Source organism: Oryctolagus cuniculus, chromosome 1 (assembly GCF_051225735.1).
Source record: "Oryctolagus cuniculus isolate XC-2025 breed Fujian yellow rabbit chromosome 1, ASM5122573v1, whole genome shotgun sequence".
Lineage (NCBI taxonomy): Eukaryota > Metazoa > Chordata > Mammalia > Lagomorpha > Leporidae > Oryctolagus > Oryctolagus cuniculus.
This window is the reverse complement of record NC_142867.1, coordinates 182,535,834-182,542,796: the sequence shown is the minus strand read 5'-3', so window position 1 is coordinate 182,542,796 and position 6,963 is coordinate 182,535,834.

Here is a 6,963-nt window from a genome sequence, read left to right as displayed (position 1 = left end):
GGCTCACTAGGCTAATCCTCCGCCTTGCGGTGCTGGCACACCAGGTTCTAGTCCCGGTCGGGGCGCTGGAATCTGTCCCAGTTGCCCCTCTTCCAGGCCAGCTCTCTGCTGTGGCCCGGGAAGGCAGTGGAGGATGGCCCAAGTGCTTGGGTCCTGCACCCGCATGGGAGACCAGGAGAAGTACCTGGCTCCTGCCATCGGATCAGCACAGTGCACCGGCCACAGCACGCTGGCCGCGGTGGCCATTGGAGGGCGAACCAATGGCAAAGGAAGACCTTTGTCTCTCTCTCTCACTGTCCACTCTGCCTGTCAAAAAATTTTAAAAAAAAATCTCCTAAATTAGAATGTAGTCATAGTCATACAATTTACAAACATTGAATTTTATACTACAAATGAATTATAGAGTAGGCAAATTATATTTTTAAAAAACATTTTAAAAAGGAAGAGGGGCTGCGCCACAGCTCAATAGGCTAATCCTCCGCCTGCGGCGCCAGCACACCAGGTTCTAGTCCCGGTCGGGGCGCCAGATTCTGTCCCGGTTGCCCCTCTTCCAGGCCAGCTCTCTGCTGTGGCCTGGGAGTGCAGTGGAGGATGGCCCAAGTGCTTGGGTCCTGCACCCGCATGGGAGACCAGGAGAAGCACCTGGCTCCTGGCTTCGGATCAGCTCGGTGCGCCGGCCGTGGCGCGCCAGCTGTAGCGGCCATTGGAGGGTGAACCAACGATAAAAGGAAGACCTTTCTCCCTGTCTCTCTCTCACTGTCCACTCTGCCTGTCAAAAAAAAAAAAAAAAAGGAAGAGGGTCATTGTGGTGTAGTGGGTTTAGCCGCCTCCTACAACGCCAGCATCATATATGGGTGGATGCCAATTCCAGTTCCAGCTGCTCTACTTACAACCCAGCTTCCTGCTAACGCACCTGGGAAAGCAGTGGAAGATGGCCCAAGTGCTTGGGCCCCTGAACCCATGTGGAAGACCTGGAAGAAGCTCCTGGCTTTGTATTGGCCCAGCACTGGCCACTGCAGCCATGTGGGGAGTCAACCAGCAGATGGAAGACCTCTCTCTCTCTCTCTCTGTAACTCTACCTTTCAAATAAATAAAAAATAAAAATTAGAAAATAAAGGAAGGATGAAATACAATGGAAAATGTAAAAATTTAATGCTGGGCATTTTCCCTTATATAATGAGGGTCAACAATCTAAAAGGTGGAAAAATGGGTAAAAGATGAGAAGAGATGCCTAGGGGCCAGCATTGCGGTGTGGCAGGTTAAATCTCTGCCTGTGGTGCCAGCATCCATATGGGCCCTGGTTGGAGACCCAGCTGCTCCACTTCTGATCCAGCTCCTTGCTAATGCACCTGGGAAAGCAGTGGAAGATGGCCCAAGTACTTGGGCCCTTGCACCCCCATGGGATACCTGGAAGAAGCTCTGGGCTCCTGGCTTCAGCCTGGCCATTGCAGCCATTTGGGGAGTGAACCAGTCAATAGAAGATCTGTCTCTCCTCCTCTCTCTTTAACTCTGCCTTTCAAATAAATAATAAAAAATACTTTTTAAAAATGCCTAAGTCACAGCAACAAAACTATAAATTCTAGTGATATTCAAATAACATCTACTTCCTCTATCAAACTGACATTGTATGAATATCTACATCAAAATCACAAATACATACACACTTTGATTAGATACTTCTTCTTCTGGTAATGTCTTACATTTATACTTCCAGACATGGGAAATGAGTTATGGACAATATTATTCTTCTAACTAGCTTTCTAAGAGAATGACTAGAAATAACTCAAATGTCCACTAGGAGGAGACCAATACAAAGTAATGAGGAATCTCTTTCTATAGCAAAAGAAAAAGTTCTTCATGTGATGGATGTTACATAGGAGAAGTATGACATGAGTATGCTACCAGGTACACCAAGGTATTTCAAAAAGTTCCTGGAAAAATGACTCATTTAGTTTAGCATAAAAAATCTTGAAATACGTGTGTAGTTTTTGTATGAATTTTTTGAAGTTCCTTATATTAAAGAAAGGGAAGTAGAAAGATATATTATGTAGACAAAAACATTTTCTGAATATATTAACAAGAAACTAACAAGACTAGATAACTGTGCAAGATGAGACATGAAAACTGGAAGGTGAGGGGCCGGTGCTGTGGTGCAGTGGGTTAACGCCCTGGCCTGAAGCACGGGCATCCCACATGGGCACCGGTTCTAATCCCAGCTACTCCCTTTCTGATCCAGCTCTCTGCTATGGCCTGGGATAGCAGTAGAAGATGGCCCAAGTCCTTGGGCTCCTGCACCCGCGTGGGAGACCCAGAGGAAGCTCCTGGCTTCGGATGAGCACAGCTCTGGCCATTGCAGCCAGTAGGGGAGTGAATCATCGGATGGAAGACCTCTCTCTCTCTCTCTGCCTCTCCTCTCTCTGTGTAACTCTTTCAAATAAATAAATAAATCTTTAAAAAAAAAACTGGAAGGTGAAATAAGAAAGCTGCATACCTTTTCATAATTTTGAAAATTTGAAGCAATTTACTTAGAAAACAGAAGAGGGCATGAGAGGTGAGAAACTGAAAATAGTAAGTACAGCTATTTTTTTTTTTTAGCTTCAGTATAAACGGCAGTGAGGAGGATTCAGCCAGAAATGGTAGCCAGAGGAAGTTGTGGGATCAAGATAGTGTTTTTAAAGATTTGTTTTTATTTATTTGAAAGGTAGACAGGGAGGGACAGAGTCAGAGATGGAGATCTTCAATCTGCTGGTTCACTCCCCAAATGGCTGCAATGACTAAGCCGGGCCAGGCTGAGGCTAGGAGCCTAGACCTCCATGTGGGTCTCCTACATGAGTGCCAGGGGCCCAAGTACTTTGGCTGTCTTCAGTTGCTTTCCCAGGCAGATTAACAGAGAGCTGGATCAGAAGTGGAGTAGCCACTTGAACTGGTGCCCATATGGGATGTGGGCATCACAGGCAACAGCTTAATCTGCTGCACCTCAATGCTGGCCCTAAAATGGGATTTTTGAAGACAGGAAATATTCTAGCACATTTGTAGGTTGAAAGGGAAAGATTCAGTAATTTTTATTGTTTCCTTCTTTAAAATTATTTTTTTATTTGAAAGAGAAAGAGAGAAATAGAAAAAAAAGAGAGAGAGAGAGAGAGAGAGAGAGAAAGAGAGGTCTTACATCCACTGGTTCGCTCCCTAAATACCCACAACATCAGGGGCTGGGTCAGGCTGAAGCCAGGAGCCAGGAACTCAATCCAGGTTTCCCACATGAGCGTCAGAGACCCAACCACTTAAGCCATTTTCATTGTCTACCAGGGTGTGTATTAGCAGGAAGATGGAATCAGAGGCAGGGCCAAAATTCAAACCCAGGTACTCCGATATGGGACATGGTGTCCCAAGTGGTGTCTTAACCACTGCACTAAATGACTGCCTGTTTCCTGCCTTTTGCTGTTTCTGTACCTTTTACATACTGCTGTTACATCTATTTAGCAGCATATATGTTTCCTTCTCTGTTAGATAAAACATTCCCTGGGGCCAGTGCTGTGGTGTACCAGGTAAAGCCATCGTCTGCAGTGCCGGCATCCCATATGGGTGCTGATTCGAGTCCCGGTTGCTCTACTTCCAATCCAGCTCTCTGCTATGACGTGGGAGAACAGCGGAAGATGGCCCAAGTCCTTGGGCCCCTGGACCCGTATGGGAGACTTGGAAGAAGCTCCTGGCTCCTGGCATCAGACTGGCCCAGCTCTGGCTGTAGTGGCCATTTGGGAGGTCAACCAGTGAATGGAATTCTCTCTCTCTCTGCCTCTGTCTCTCTCTGTAACTCTGCCTTTCAAACAAATCTCTAAAAAAAATAAGTTCCCTGAAAGCAAAGGCATCACTTTTCATCTCTGTTCTCTTGCCCCTAGCCTGGTGCTGACAAAATGTAGGTGCTAAGCATATGTTTGTTGAATGATGTTGAGGACTCTTCCATAGCTGTCCACCTTCTCAATGAGCCCAGAATTCCTTGGCACCAAGTCCAAGCTTCCATTTGCTCCTTGAAACAAGTTCAGCTTTGGTTGGAATCCTTAGGGAAAGGAAAAAGGAAGACATTGCCAACAGAGAGAAGGAACAACACGAGCAAAGCCACGGGTTGGATAAAGCACAATGAGGATGATAGTGGTGGTGATAGTTATGATGAGGATAGAAAATCTTTACCGAGAGTCAACTGTGTACTAAGACCTATTTTACTTTTTCACTAATCCCTGAGGAAGCTATTATTTTCATTCTACAGATGGGACACAGAGAGAGGAATAAGTTGCCCAAGGTCATATGGCCCTAAGAAATGAAAATACATGGGACAGAATCTTATTTTCCACAACTCTATAAAATCATGCCTTAGTCCCTGACCCAAGGGGTAAGAAATTCTTTTTTTTTAATTAATTAATTTATTTGAAAGGCAGGGTTACAAAGAGGCAGAGGCAGAGAGAGAATATCTTCCATCCGCTGGTTCACTGGCAGGAGCCAGGAGCTTCTTCCGGGTTTCCCACACAGGTGCAGGAGACCAAGCACTTGGGCCATCTTCCACTGCTTTCCCAGGCCATAGCAGAGAGCTGGATCAGAAGTGGAGCAGCCAGGACTCATGAACCAGTGCCCATATGGGATACTGGTAGTGCAGGTGGCGGCTTTACCCACTATGCCACAGCACCAGCACCGTGAAATCCATTTTAATTCTTGCTCTTGGATATAGTTACAGAAATAATACAAGGACTTTTCCTAGCTTCTTTTCTTTGATTTAACTTCCTTTTCAAAACACGGTATGGCATGTTTAAAACTTAGTCTCTTCCTTGCAAATAGAAGTTGTCCTTGAAATTTAGTTTTGTGTGTTTGTTTCTAAAATGAAGTGGTTTTTTTTTCCCCTCTTCCTGTTTCCTTGCCTTGGGCCAAAAAAAAAGAGAGCTTACTGAAATGCATGAACTCATTTCCTCCCATACAACTTCTTTTCTGTATTTCTACCTCTCTTTGGAAAATATCCCTTTTTCCCAAACCATCTGGAAAACTCACAAAATTAGCAGTGAATTAGGAGAAGTTTGCCTTTAGGGATTGTTTTTAGGATTACTCTGAGTACAGAATCCTGTCCTAGTCTTTGCCCTAGGGCCCTGTCAGGAGCCAAATTGTGTATCCCCTCCCACTTACCTCAAAGATCCATATAACAAAGTTCTAACCCCTAAGACCTCTCAATGTGACTGTATTTGGAGAGGGAGTCTCTAAAGAGGTACTTGAGTTAAAATAAGGTCCTTAAGGTCAGCTCTAATCCAATATGACAAGTGTTCTTACCAAAGGGGGGGGGGGAAGGAAATTAGAACACAGAAACAGAGGGGAAACGACGTACCAGAAAACAGAAAACACAGGGGAGACAACGACGTCAATCTCGGAGCTGCAAGGAAACAAACTTCTGTTGTTTAACCCATGTAATCTTTAGCATACCGCTATGGCAGCCCTAGGAGACTACCACAGGACATTAGCCAAGCCGTTTCTCTCCCTGTGAAAGTCAGCCCCCAACCTATATACCTAACAGCCTACTGGGTGTCTCCATCTGTATATCCCATTGACTCTTTTTTTTTTTTTTAAGATTTATTTTATTTATTTGAAAGAGTTACAGAGAGAGGTAGAGACAGTGAAAGAGGTCTTGCATCTGCTGGTTCACTCCTGAGATGGCCGCAACGGCTGGAGCTGAGCCGATCTGAAGCCAGGAGCCAGGAGCTTCCTCCGGGTCTCCCATACAGGTGCAGGGGCCCAAGGACTTGTGCCATCGTCTACTGCTTTCCCAGGACAAAACAGAGAGCTGGATCAGAAGTGGAGCAGCCAGGTCTCCAACCAGCACCCATATGGGATGCCAGCGCTTCAGGCCAGGGCTTCAACCTGCTGCGCCACAGTGCCCCACCCCCAACTTTGCCATTGACTCTTAGTACTCAGGTGTCCAAAACAGGACTCTGGCTGCTCTGTGCCTGTTCTTCCTTCAGGGCTCCCCATCTCAGCAAAGAGCAAACCTAGGACAAGCCCGAAATACAGTCATCTTTCCAGACCCTGCACTCTCCCTCCACTTCCGCATCCTATCAGTACTAACATTCTATCCATCCTACCTCTTAACTCTCTTAACTCTCCTGCACTTTGAAAGGTTTCAGAACAACAAAAATTGGAAGAACAATATAATGAACACCTATATACCTTTCATAAAATAGCTCATTAATATTTTTTCTATTTGCTTTTACTTTCTCTCTGTATATATGATTTTCCCCTTGAACCATTTGAAAGTTAACTACAGTGGGAGTTTGGAGCAGTGGTTAAGACACTGCCTGCAATGCCCTCATCCTATCTCAGAGTGCCTGATTCAAGTCTTGGCTCTGTTTCCTATTCCAGCTTCCTAATAATGCAAACCTGGGAGGCAACGGTGATAGCTCCAGTAACTGAGTTCCTACCATGCATTTAGGAGTCCTGGATTGAGTGCCTGGTTCCCAGCTTCAGCCTGACAGAGTCCCTGGCTGTTGCAGGCATTTGGAGGTAATCCAGCAGATTCTCTCTCTCTCATCTTTTTCTCTCTCTCTCTCAAATAAAAAAGACAAAAAACAAAAAGAAAATAAATGTTCAAATACTCTATTTTACCTAGAAACACTTAAGCATGCATTTTTAAGGATATTCTGCCACATAGCCTCAATATCATTATTGCACCCCAAAATAATATTATTTTGATCATCTAATATATACTGCTAATTTAAATTTGATCCATTGTCCATTACTTTTCTTCAATTTCTTCTTCCCCATCCTCAGACTACCCAGCATCTAATCAAAATCCCTGCATTGCATAAGTGGCTTCAGATTCTTGCAGTGTGGAACAACTGCCCCACCACCCTTTTGTTCTTTTCCTTTTATGCCACTCAAGATTAAGATTCCAAATAAACTATCTTATAGAAGAGCCCATGGTCTGAACTTGTCTGATGT